Source organism: Podarcis filfolensis (genome assembly GCF_964270895.1).
Source record: "Podarcis filfolensis genome assembly, chromosome: 16".
Classification (NCBI taxonomy): Eukaryota; Metazoa; Chordata; class Lepidosauria; order Squamata; family Lacertidae; genus Podarcis; species Podarcis filfolensis.
Window position 1 is genome coordinate 19,242,536 of NC_139620.1, and position 13,285 is coordinate 19,255,820.

Here is a 13,285-nt window from a genome sequence, read left to right on the forward strand (position 1 = left end):
AATCCCACCCTGCCTGCCACCTTCCTTACAACTAGTCCAAGGGATGGCACAGCCTGCCAGCTTCCTCTTCCTTAGTCTCCGTTGTGCTTTTGTAGAACACAGCAGGAGGGCGGATGGGGACAAAACTAGAATTTGTTGCTTCTGCCTCTCATTGTCTCTGGCGCCACCTACTGTTAGCCTTTCTGCCTGTCATTGGAGCTGGCACCACCTACTGTTGACGTGGGTGGCGCTGTGGGTTAAACCACAGAGCCTAGGACTTGTCGATCAGAAGGTCGGCGGTTCGAATCCCCACGACGGGGTGAGCTCCCGTTGCTTTGTCCCTGCTCCTGCCAACCTACCAGTTTGAAAGCATGTCAAAGTGCAAGTAGATAGATAGGTACCGCTCTGGCGGGAAGGTAAACGGCGTTTCCGTGCACTGCTCTGGTTCACCATGGCTTAGTCATGCTGGCCACATGATCCGGAAGCTGTACGCCGGCTCCCTCGGCCAATAAAGCGAGATGAGCGCCGCAACCCCAGAGTCGGCCATGACTGGACCTAATGGTCAGTGGTCCCTTTACCTTTACTGTTGAGTTTCCTGCTTTCTGCCCCGCCAGCCCCAATGGGCGCCAGCCAGCACTCAGTGTAACCAGAGCTCATGGGGTTGACCGTAACTCAGCAGTAGAACGCTTGCACTGCTGGCATCAAGTTCAAAGTTTGAGTTGTTCTTCCAAGGAGCCCAGATTGCCGTCACCAGTCAGTGTGGACAGCACACTGCTAGGCAGCTTCCGGAAATAGGTGACCATGAGATTTGTCCCCCGGCGCTGGTGGATATGTCATTGCTTGCTTAGCTTTCTTTCTGAAATGCTAGTTGGGGTTGTTATGCACAGAGACACAGTCATATCATCTGCTCTGTGATTGGCGCATGAGCTGCACCAGCGGGATTAGTTGATATCTCCACCCAGAACGCAGATGGCTTCGGCTCCTGTCACTCACCCAAGGAGGGGCGAACATCAGCCATGGGGGCTGCGAGGAGTCCAGGATGACTCATTCGCTTGGAAACAAAAGTCAGCAGCATCAGCTGTGGGGAGGACTCAGGTCCCTTAGGGGCAATACACAAATATGCAGAGAGAAAGAGGGAGAGGAATAAATAGCAGGGCAGAGCAGGGCACAGAAAGCTGGAAGGCTGGAGATGGAGAAAATCTAGTGCCTGGAGAGATGAGATATCCGAAATGAAACAGGTAGCTGTCGTTTATGGCATCTGATCTGCTGGCAACAGAGTTTGCAGGCAGGCCATCTTCCCACAGGACAGGGGAGAAAGACAATTTGGTTCACGTTTAAAAGCCAGCCTGCCTCATTTGAAATCCTTTGGAATGGGCACTTCTCCAAATTTAGCAATGCACCTCTGCAGACAAGTGTTGGTTCAGTGGTTAGAGTGCCAGACTAGGACCCAGAAGAGACCAGGGATGAAATCCCCACTTGGCCATGAAGCTCTCGCTGGGAGCCAGTCACCAGCTCTCGACCTAATCTACCTCACAGGGTTGTTGTGGGGGATTAAAGGAGGAGGGAGAACTGTGTGCCACCTTGAGTGCCCCAGAAGAAAAGGTGGGGAATAAATGCAATAAGTAAATAAATGTGCTAGGGTAAAGTGTAAACATATAGATCAGTGAAAATGAAATGCATTATATTAGGAGGGTTTCGCTCATAGGTACACATGTTGGTTAGATAAATGGCATGGAGATGGTAGAGAGAGAAAAGATTTTGTCCCTCTCTCATAATACAGTGGTACCTCGGGTTAAGTACTTAATTCATTTCGGAGGTCCGTACTTAACCTAAAACTGTTCTTAACCTGAAGCACCACTTTAGCTAATGGGGCCTCCTGCTGCTGCTGCGCCGCCGGAGCATGATTTCTATTCTCATCCTGAAGCAAAGTTCTTAACCTGAAGCACTATTTCTGGGTTAGCGGAGTCTGTAACCTGAAGCATATGTAACCTGAAGCGTATGTAACCCAAGGTACCACTGTATCAGAATCCACGGGCATTCAATGAAGCTGAGTGCTGAAAGACTCAGGAGAGATAAAATAAATTACTTATTCACTCCGTACTTATTAACGGGCACTGTTATATACTGTTTGGGGGCAATATGGCTCTAAAGTCTTTTTTCTCAAAGGATGGGCTGAATGTGATTGATTCTCAGTTAAACATCTGGCTAGTTCAGATGACAACACTGAGCTAGGTTAAGAACTTTGAGAACTGAAAGAAGGAAAGTCACTTGATCCAGGGACAGACCACATATCTATCGGCCTATTCCGACCTCTTTCTTTTTTAATGGCAACATGGACCATTCATAACATAAGAATGTTCTTCACAACTGTGAGCAGGGCATTGGGGTGGGGCAAGTGAAGACAAGCTGCAACAGTCAACAGGTTGTTCACTGCTCATGCTCAGGCTGCACAGAAAAAGCATTTTGGTTCCTGAAATTTATTCTGGTTGTGCAGATAAAATATAACTCATAGAATTCTACAGGATGAGATATCAGTGTATGTCAGCAGTCAAGATCCAATGATCCCAAGGCATGCAATTCCAGATGGTGGAGACGTCAGAAGCCATCTTGATGTCCAGGCACCTTCGCTTGGCTGCAAGCGGTCGATAGCCAGGTGCAAAAGGCGCCTGGCCCCTGGCTAATTTCGAACCCTGCCCACGGGAGGCAGTGGTGGCCTTCAGCTTCTATGGCTTTAAAAGAGGAATGGACAAATTTGTGGAGGAGGACAGGGCTAGTAATGGCTACTAGTCACAATGGCTTCAGAATACAAGCTGCTGTAAATTGCAGGCAGGGATAGTGTTCTTGTGCCCAAACCTGCTTGTGGGATTTCCCATTTGGGCATGTGGTTGGCCCCTGTGAGAACAGGATGCTGGACTAGATGAGCCACTGGCCTGATCTGGCAGGCTCTTCTTACATTGAACAAGTTGTAAGTGGAAAACATTGTGTTGTGAAAATCATTGCTCTGGAGTAGGATTAGTGGAAGGGACTAAGCTTCTCACGGAGGACTTTGGGTACCACCCTCAGGCACTTCCTGAGCTCTACGTTGTCCTTGCTGCTAAATCTTTTTATTTATTGTTTCTTTCTTTCTCCCTTTCCTTTCTTTTTCTCATTCTAAATCTGCCCTCAAGTACATCCTTGTGGTTTAGCTGGTGGATAGCAAGGCAAAGCCTCTGGATTCCCTTCGGTTCTACCTTTGCCTCCCACTGGGCACTTGAGCTCTTTATCTTTGCACATGATGGTCTCATGTTCTTGGGTAGGAAGTGTTTGTCCCTTTCTTCTGGGTACATTTCAGACTTGCCTCTGTTAATTGCAGGCTGGCAGGAGGAGGAAGGGGGGGGCTTTCTGCTTTCCCTTTGATCCCCTAGGATGTGGGCCAAGCCCCACCTCTCCAAGACCCCAGATCCCCTTTTCAGCATGTTCAGATTAGATCAGCCTCTTTTCTTGCTCAGTTGAATTGAGATGTGCATGTCCTCAGAGGACTTTGTGGGGGAAACTCAAGCTCTTACCTTTGCCTGGCCTGCCAATCTTGAAATAGAAATATTAGTGACCGGACAGGGAAAGCCGTCAATTGCCTGTGGAGAGATCTAACCAGGAACTGAAGTTCTCTTCCTCCTTGGGACTTTCAGACACAGCTGGGCAAGCGAGGAGTTGTGGGAATGCTGACCAGACAGAGGAGCTTGCCTCAGGGCAGACTGGGTCTGATGCTGGGGCTAAACTAGACTGTGTGTGTGTGTGTGTGTGTGTGTGTGTGAGAGAGAGAGAGAGAGAGAGAGAGAGAGAGAGAGAGAGAGAGAGAGAGATGGAAAGAGAGGGAGGGAGGATGTGTTTTAACTGAAAAGTAGCACTGGAGGTTCTGAGCAGGAGCACAGAAGTAAGTGGGGAGGAGATACTTAACCCTCCCCTCCCCGCCCATTTCCCTACAGTACGCTGCAGGGTGGACTGCAAGTCTGCAGGGGGCAGCACGTGAAATATTTAACTGGACAGAGAGTCCAAGGCACAAACGGGAATGAAATGAGGTGGGTGTGACTTGAACAGGTCTTCCCCCCACTTTTACTAAGCTGCTGCTGTCCTGTGTACAAAAAAGAGGGCACAGCTATGCCCACCCATGGGAAGAATCCAGCGCGTGAGCCAAATTTGGCCCACCAGGCCAATTTCCCCAAACCACTGGTGACATCTGCTGATGAGCAGGAGGATAGGGATTTACCATGCAGTACCTTTGCAATTGGACGCGGGTGGCGCTGTGGGTTAAACTACAGAGCCTAGGACTTGCTAATCAGAAGGTTGGCGGTTCGAATCCCCACGACGAGGTGAGCTCCTGTTGCTCGGTCTCTGCTCCTGCCAACCTAGCAGTTCGAAAGCACATCAAAGTGCAAGTAGATAAATAGGTACCGCTCCGGCGGGAAGGTAAACAGTGTTTCCGTGCACTGCTCTGGTTCGCCAGAAGTGGCTTAATCATGCTGGCCACATGACCCAGAAGCTGTACGCTGGCTCCCTCGGCCAATAAAGCGAGATGAGCGCCGCAACCCCAGAGTCAGCCACGACTGGACCTAATGGTCAGGGGTCCCTTTACGTTTATCTAGCTGTCTATGAGTAGAGAGTCAGAAGCAGGGTGTAAGATCGTGGACTTAAAAGGGGAGGAGAGAGTGCCCCACAAACATGGGCGTAGCCAAGCGGGAGCAGCTGCCCCTCTGAAATCAAGTAAATCAATAAAAGAAAACTAACAGAGGTTCTGCCTGCCCCCACAACATAATTCCTGGCCATGCTTTTGCAAGTCTTCTCCCTCTTCCCTTCCTGGTCTCAGGGACTTAAAGAGGGAGAGGTTTGCAAATGCATTTGTGAGCCTCCCTCTTCCTTCACTTTCAAGTCCCTGGTATCATAAAGAACGTCGTAAAATGCGAAGCAGTCACAAAGGGGCATTTCCGAGCCTCCTCCCTCTTCCCTTTTAAGATCCCAGCGGAAGGGATTTTTGACAGGTGGCAAACCCACTCACCTTTCAAACCCAGCTCGTGAGGCACATCCTGATAAGGATCTGTCCCACGGAGCCGAAAAAGGTTCCCCACCCCTGGCCTACGCCACATCACATATTTGATTATCCTTTTGTGTTTCACCTCCTGGGTTTCTATTTGCAATTAGATCAACAAGCCTAATCATGAATAAGAATTTGCTGCAGATCAAAGTTTCCTGTTGCTCCTTTCTAGCTCCCCCCCCCCCCCCCAGTTTCTCTTTCATTATCAAAGTCTCTCTCCCTCCCTCCTCCTTCCTTTCTCTCCTCCCCCTTTCAAGGGGAGGCAGAGAATTACCACGATTGCATCCTGGCATCCAGAAACCTTGCTAATTCCATTTTGTTAGTAAGCTTCGGTGCTCCCTGATCTCCCAGCCATGGGATCTTCGTGATCCTGCCAATGAGCCAGTGTGGTGTAGTGGTTAGAGTGTTGCCCTAGGTAAAAGGTAAAGGTAAAGGCACCCCTGACCATTAGGTCCAGTCGTGGCTGACTCTGGGGTTGCGGCGTTCATCTCGCTGAGGGAGCAGGCGTACAGCTTCCGGGTCATGTGGCCAGCATGACTAAGCCACTTCTGGCGGACCAGAGCAGTACATGGAAACACCATTTACCTTCCCACCAGAGTGGTACCTATTTATCTACTTGCACTTTGACGTGCTTTTGAACTGCTAGGTTGGCAGGAGCAGGGACCGAGCAACGGGAGCTCACCCCGTCGCAGGGATTCGAACCGCCGACCTTCTGATCGGCAAGTCCTAGGCTCTGCGGTTTAACCCACAGCACCACCCATTGCCCTAGGACCTGGGTTCAAATCCCCGCTTGGCCATGAACCTCACTTGAATGTGACCTTGGGCCAGTCACTGCCTCTCAGCCTAACCTACTTTGCAGGGTTATTGTGGGAATAAATGAGGAGGGAGAGAGCCATCTATGCCACCTTGAGCTCCTTGGAGGGAAAAGGTGGGATATGAATGCAATAAATAAGAAATGAATTAGAAATCCTGTCTTACAGGGTGCGTTCCCAGGTTGTCATCTCCCTGGTGTTGCTTGTAGGCTGTCAGTATTTTGTGGGATGACCCCAACCACATTCCAGAATTTTAGGGTTTCACAATGGAACTGGATGAAAGCACTTTGTTGCCCTAGTGTCAGGGTGGGGCACATTTGTCATGTCAAGTGTTGTTAGCATACAACTCCCATCATCCCCCTGACTCTGGGTCCTGCCAGCAGAGGCTGATGGGAGCTGGATTTCAGCAACACCTGGATGGCTCGAATGCAGCAAATCCACGTTGCAGCATTTTTTTCTTTTTTGCAATTAGGAAAGCGATAGAGGGAAAGCCTCGAAAGGTGTGGGATGGGCAATTATTTTTATTTATATAAGACCATTTACATATCGCTTAATTATTTGCATCTCGAATCGGGGTACATAAAAAAACGATCTGCAGAAAATGGGGACTTTCTTCCTATATACATAGACGTGCCTGATGTTGTCGTGCTGTGCCTCACCAGGGAGGGCATTCCACAACTGGGGAGCCACCATGGAAAAGGCCCTGTCACAGGTCAGGTCAGGGGCCACCCAGGTAGTCCCTGCAGGTGGGGTCACCAACAAGCCTTCATGTGACGATCTTAGAGCCTGAGGTATATAGACATCATTTCCATGATTGTTTCAGTTCAGAACAACCCAGAATGGAGGCTTGAGATTCTGCTGCAAGGCCAAGTCTCCCTCTCTCTCTCTAGCACTCCTAATAATATTTATTTATTTATTTATTTATTTATTTATTTATTTATACATACATACATACATACATACATACATACATACCCCACCCATCTGGCTGGGTTTCCCCAGCCACTCTGGGCGGTTCCCAACAGAATTATAATAATAATAATAAAGCAGTGATAAAACATCAAACATTAAAAACTTCCCTTAAGCAGGGCTGCCTTCTGATGTCTTCAAAAACTCAGACAGTTGTTCATTTCCTTGACATCTGACGGAAGGGCGTTCTACAGGGCAGGTGCCACTACCGAGAAGGCCCTCTGCCTGCTTCCCTGCAACTTCACTTCTTGTAGTGAGGGAACCGCCAGAAGGCCCTTGGCGCTGGACCTCAGTGTCCGGGCTGAACGATGGGGGTGGAGATGCTCCTTCAGGTATACTGGGCCGAGGCCGTTTAGGGCTTTAAAGGTCAGCACCAACACTTTGAATTGTGCTCAGAAACGTACTGGGAGCCAATGTAGGTCTTTCAGGACTTGTGTTATATGGTCTCAGTGGCCACTCCCAGTCACCAGTCTAGCTGCTGCATGTGATTTCCCACGCCTGGTTTACAGGGCTGAGGACAATTGCAGTTGCTCACATGGAAATGTTATGCAAAGCTGCTCTAAAGTTCCCATTGCAGCAATATTCCTGTTTATGGAGCACTGTCAGAATGCTTTTGTGTTCCTTGTGGATATTTTCTAGGCCCCAAGTGGGGCAGCGGGTGGCAGGAAGCACACCCCAGGTGTGTTTCAGAACAAGGGTTCCAGCCCAGTCACAGATTATACTTCTAGCTGAGTGGATTGTCTTCTACCTTGGTAAGGAAGGAAATGTGTCTGCTTTCCCAGCTTGGTGTTTATATTTCGATGGAATGGCTTTGATCAGATAAAGGGAGGGAGGGAGCAAGCAGAACCCCACCCATCATTAAAGCACATTTGCCAAAGAAGAAGAAGAAGAGGAGGAGGAGGAGGAGGAGGAGGAGGAGGAGGAGGAGGAGGAGGAGGAAGAATTCTTTTATTTATACCCCATCCACCTGGCTGGGTTTCCCCAGCCACATTTGGAGGCTTACAGCTCATTAAAAAATTGTAAAACATTAGAGATTAAAAATTCCCCAATAGAGGGCTGCCTTCAGATGTCTTCTAAAAGTCAGATAGTTGTTTATTTCTTTGACATCTGGTGGGAGGGCATTCCACAGGGCAGGCGCCACTACCGAGAAGGCCCTCTGCCTGGTTCCTTGTAACCTCACTTCTCTCATGAGGGAACCGCCAGAAGTCCCTCGGAGCTGGACCTCAGTGTCTGGGCTGAACGGTGGGGGTGGAGATGCTCCTTCAGGTATACTGGGCCGAGGCCTTTTCACCCTGTGGTGGTAACAGCAAGAGAACACAGGAGCATAGGGAGTCAACAGCAGGTGAAACGAGAGGTAGGGACCGAGAGGAACTCAATTCAGTCTGGGTTTTTGAAAGCAAGCCAGTGTGGTGTAGTGGTTAAGAGCGGTAGTCTCGTAATCTGGGGAACCGGGTTTGCGTCTCCGCTCCTCCACATGCAGCTGCTGGGTGACCTTGGGCTAGTCACACTTCTCTGAAGTCTCTCAGCCCCACTCACCTCACAGAGTGTTTGTTGTGGGGGAGGAAGGGAAAGGAGAATGTTAGCCTCTTTGAGACTCCTTCGGGTAGTGATAAAGTGGGATATCAAATCCAAACTCCTCCTCCTCCTCCTCTTCTTCTTCTTCTTCTTCTTCTTCTTCTTCTTCTTCTTCATCCACACTTTGCAAAACAACAGAAGAACCAAAGCGCAGGCATGCTTTGTAACTGATGGAATTGTAGCATTGGAAGGGACTCCCAAGGTTCATCTAGGCCAACCCCTTGCAATGCAGAAATCACAGATAAATTTAACCCTGAAATGGACATCACCCTATTGCTTAAAACCCTCCAACAAAGGAGAGTCCAGCAGCTGTTTCCCTGTTGAACAGGTCTTACCCTCAGAAAGTCCTTCCTGATGTTTAGCCCTTTCTTGTCCTTTGAATCCACTGGTTTGAGTCCTCCCGTCTGGAGCAGCAGAAAGCAAGCATGCTCTCTGCCTTCCATGTAACAGACCTTCCTTCAAATATTTGAAGATGGCTAACCTATCACCTCTCAGTCTTCCCCAGGCAAAACATATCCAACTCCCTTAACCGTTCCTCGGCAGGTTTGGTTTCCAGACTCTTGGTCATCTTGGTCGCCTTCTTCTGGACACCTTTCAGCTTGTCGATACCCTTCTTAAAGTGAGCTGCCCAGAACTGGACACAGAACTCCAGGTGGGGTCTCAGGAGGGCAGAATAGAGCAGTACTGTTACTTCCCTTCATCTGGGCACTAGACTTCTGTTGATGCACTTCTCTGAATGCTGCACGGTCTCCTTTATTGCACTTAGCCAAAGCCTTTGACAATATATAGAATTTCCAACGCAATACAGTGGTACCTCGGGTTAAGAACTTAATTCATTCTGGAGGTCCGTTCTTAACCTGAAACTGTTCTTAACCTGAGGTACCACTTTAGCCGCTGCCACCATGCAATTTCTGTTCTCATCCTGAAGCAAAGTTCTTAACCCAAGGTACTATTTCTGGGATAGCGGAGTCTGTAACCTGAAGCGTCTGTAACCCGAGGTACCACTCTACATGAATTAATAAAAATAAACTTGAATTGAAATCACAAAGCAACCGTTAGGAACCATGTATATCATCGTCCGGGGTAATGTATTTATAATCCATTACAATTTCTTTTATGATTAGAACCAAGTTTATTGGCTGCCACTGCAAATTTAGGTAGCAATTGCATGAAGTACAGCTATTTATCAGCTTGAAGTTCAATTGTCCCTTCCTGAGGCAATTGATCCGGATGCAGCTGAAGAATGGGTGACAATTTCCCCCCGTCTGGGCTCCCAATATAAAGGACAGAGCAGCAAACAATGTGTCAGGTCTTCAGTCTAATTGCACCCAAATATACATTTCCATCCTATAACTGAGATTCCAAGGAATCTCCCAACCAGATAGTCTTGAGGTGTGACTGGCCTACCTTGCAAGGCAGTTGTGAAAGGGAGGACTAAACAGTCTTACCTTACCTCGACCCTCTTAAGATTGCTCCATGTTATTATTCTGGTCGTGCAACTGAAACTGAGAAAGAATAGTGGGGCAACTTTCTGTTTGGTCTCTAAGCCTCCTTGGATTAAAATCCAAACAAATAAACCCTTTCCCCCTTTTCTTTTTCTTGCAAAAGTAGCTATTGTACAAACGTACAACAGCTTGGCTGTGAGAAATCTTTATGCATTCAAACAGCCTGTTCAGGCCAATGGCATATAGCCTTAAAAATAGACAATGAAAAGACCCGGTCGAAACACACCAGGGCTTTGTGCCAATAAGGCTGTTGGCAATTTCCTATATGTGGGTTTGGGGTTTTTTTGCTTTTGTTGTTCCCGCCACCCCCACCCCCGAATATACGGATATAATGAACTAGCAACAGCCCCCTGCTGTGAAAGTCATTTGACGTGGGTCAGAAGTAAATTCTTTGAAGACGGAAGTTGTTTTGATCCTGGGAGAAGAAACGAACAGTTGCAAGTACGGCAGTGGAAAGATGTTTTTAAAAAACCGTCCATTTTGAAGGTTACCACGTTTAGCCAGCTTCCCTAGATTTCCTGTTTAGCACAGACGATACCGTATTTTTTGCTCTATAAGACTCACTTTTTCCCTCCTAAAAAGTAAGGGGAAATGTGTGTGCATCTTATGGAGCGAATGCAGGCTGCGCAGCTATCCCAGAAGCCAGAACAGCAAGAGGGATTGCTGCTTTCACTGCGCAGCGATCCCTCTTGCTGTTCTGGCTTCTGAGATTCAGAATATTTTTTTTCTTGTTTTCCTCCTCCAAAAACTAGGTGCGTCTTGTGGTCTGGTGCATCTTATAGAGCGGAAAATACGGTAACTGCTGGAAGTTTGGGTGCAACTCGGCTTGCAGAAAGGGGTTTGCATGGGGCTTAAGGGGCCTGCAGATTCCCAGACTATCCTTGCTCTTTCAACCTCTGTGCTGACTTCTTTCTATCCTTTGAAATTTAGACTAAGACCAGAGTCCTTTCCAATTCTACAATTATTTGATTCTATCCTGTTTGCAAGTTCCTCCTTCTCCTCCTCACACTTTCTCACGAGGGTAATCTAGCCCAATCCCCCTGCAATGAAGGAATATTTTGCCCAAGGTGGGGCTTGAACCCGTGGCCCTGATATTAAGTCTCATCCTCTACCGACTGGGTCTTTTCATCATAGAGGGGACGACTGCTACCGGAGGGGTGGGGCTGGCCGCCTGCTCAGGCTGCTTGATGGGCAACTTCAAAATTCCTCCTCCATTTTTTCTGGCTCTTTATCTTTATCCTTCGTGCTGAATTCTCCATCCCCAGCCTTTGTGTGGGCAACGGACAAAATCTCATATTCGGAGCAACCTAGGCAGCTGCCTTGAACTATCCAACCATTCCTCCAGCTGGGCCAGTACTGTCTGCACTGTCTGGCAGCAGCTCTTGAGGGTTTCAGGCAGGGAGTCACCAGCAATTGAACCAGGGACCATCTGCATGTAAGGCTGATGCTCTGTCATCAAGCAGAGGTTGCAATGTGCAACGAAGACTCTTTCTCTGCGATGGAAGGACTTTGCAGCCAACTCTCCAGGAGAGCAAACACTCTTCGGTGCCTTCTTAGCAGGGCTGTCCAGATCTGCTACTCTCTGAAGGGATTGTCTGCTCCACCCCACCCCTGAATAATGATTATTTTAAGAACTTCCATTTCCTGGTATTTTTATTTTTTTTAATAGAATCAGTGTTTGTTTTCATTTCGAAATATCCATTGTTTTTACTTCCAGCCAGCACACAGGGATTCGTCAGGGTTGCTTGCCACTGGGCCAAGTCCTTTTCCTGATCCGTCACCTGGTGCTCCCAAACCCTCCCAGATTTGTTTCTCGGTTTTAACGTTTCGGAGCCTTGGGGAAAGCTAGGTGGGAAGCAAAGACCTCGGTGGACCGCCTTGCGCGACCTGACATTCTGCACGTCTAAAACCAGGTTGGCTTCGGTCACAGAAACCAGGAAGACTTGCCAGCTGTGGCCAGCACCTGTTGGAACGGGTAGGGTGGAAGGCAGGAAGGCCAAGAGTAGGTGGAGTCAGAGCCACAGATGGGTGGAGCCCAGTGGCGGAGGAAGGGGGTGCGGGGGGTGCAGTCTGCCCTGGGTGTTATCACTGAGGGGGGTGACAAAATTGAGGTTGTTTTTTTTTAAAAAAAATTGGGCTCAGAAAACTTTTTAGGAGTGACATGGTGGCTTCGGTGCCTGCAGGTTCAGTGCTTCCTAAAATGGCAACGTGGGACTTGTGTCTGCTTACTGCCACTCCCTCAGCCGCCCTACAGCTGAGGGGGAGGCGGAGGCGGGGCTCCAAGCATCAGAGGCTCGCCCCGCCCTCATGGACAGCTCGCCCCACCCCCGGCTGCAGGACACACCCCCACACCAGGCACCCAAGTGGCTAGCTACGCCGCTGGTGGAGCCAACGGATTCTGGTTGTGTCTCCATCCTCCCTGCTGAATTCTACAAGGCAGCACTGAGTCTAAGGAGGAAGGAGCTGGCTGCCAGACCATCCCCTGAGAGGTTGTGAGTATGGAGGCAGGCAGGCGGGAACTGGCTGAGGTTGGTGGGGCAGTTCTCCCCATTGCTCTAGTGGATCAGCCTCTATTGGCTAATAGAGAGCCAGTGTGGTGTAGTGGTTAAGAGCGGTAGACTCGTAATCTGGTGAACTGGGTTCGCATCCCCGCTCCTCCACATGCAGCTGCTGGGTGACCTTGGGCTACTCACACTTCTTTGGAGTCTCTCAGCCCCACTCACCTCACAGAGTGTTTGTTGTGGAGGAGGAAGGGAGAATGTTAGCCGCTTTGAGACTCCTTCGGGTAGTGATAACTCTTCTTCTTCTTCTTCTACATCCTGGTGGTATTGCATCCCTGGCAAAATGGGGCAGCCCAAAGGCTTGCCAGTGGGGGCTGCACAGCTCCCAAGTACCCCTGAAAAAAGGGACAGCCCATTTTTTCCAAGCCAGATCGCAGCAGCCGTTTTGGGCATCGCAGCCTTGCTCTCTGCACGCCATGCTTTTGCCTCCAAAAAAAGAACTTTTTGGGGGGTTGTGATCTTTCACAGCACCCAAAAACGTGCTTTTTTGGGGTCACTGTACAAGATTTTCCTGGGGAAAGTGTCTTTTCGGGTTGAAAAAATGCCGCACGGGTCACATAACTCGCCTGGGAGTGCATCCTGGAAGTCACACATTCCCATTTTGGGTCTGGAAAAGTTGGACGGTATGAGAGTGGCTGAGGGCAGAAGGGGCAGCCCACGTTTGCCCAGCAGCGTGTGCACACATGCGTGCAGACAGCAGCAAGCTTTGTGTATGGATTGCAACTTGCGTACTTTGCAGCCCTGCATGCTTGCTTGGTGTTGTTGTCGCTGCCGTCAGTGAGCCTCTTGTATATGTTGCAGCTGGTGCACAGTGTAGAG

General features: G+C 49.1%; 1 protein-coding gene across 6 annotated transcripts in view; it reads left to right on the forward strand.

Annotated features, from left to right (window-relative positions):
• NOS1 (nitric oxide synthase 1) overlaps positions 1-13,285 on the forward strand; it is a gene marked incomplete at its 3' end in the record, with an annotated part of 182,931 nt that overhangs the window by 112,439 nt on the left and 57,207 nt on the right. The window contains exon 1 of one of the 6 annotated variants that reach the window (XM_083589720.1): positions 11,797-11,818. The exons of the other annotated variants lie outside the window; for them this stretch is intronic. Of the gene's footprint in view, positions 1-11,796; positions 11,819-13,285 lie in introns of those variants that run through there. 6 annotated transcript variants of the gene reach the window in all.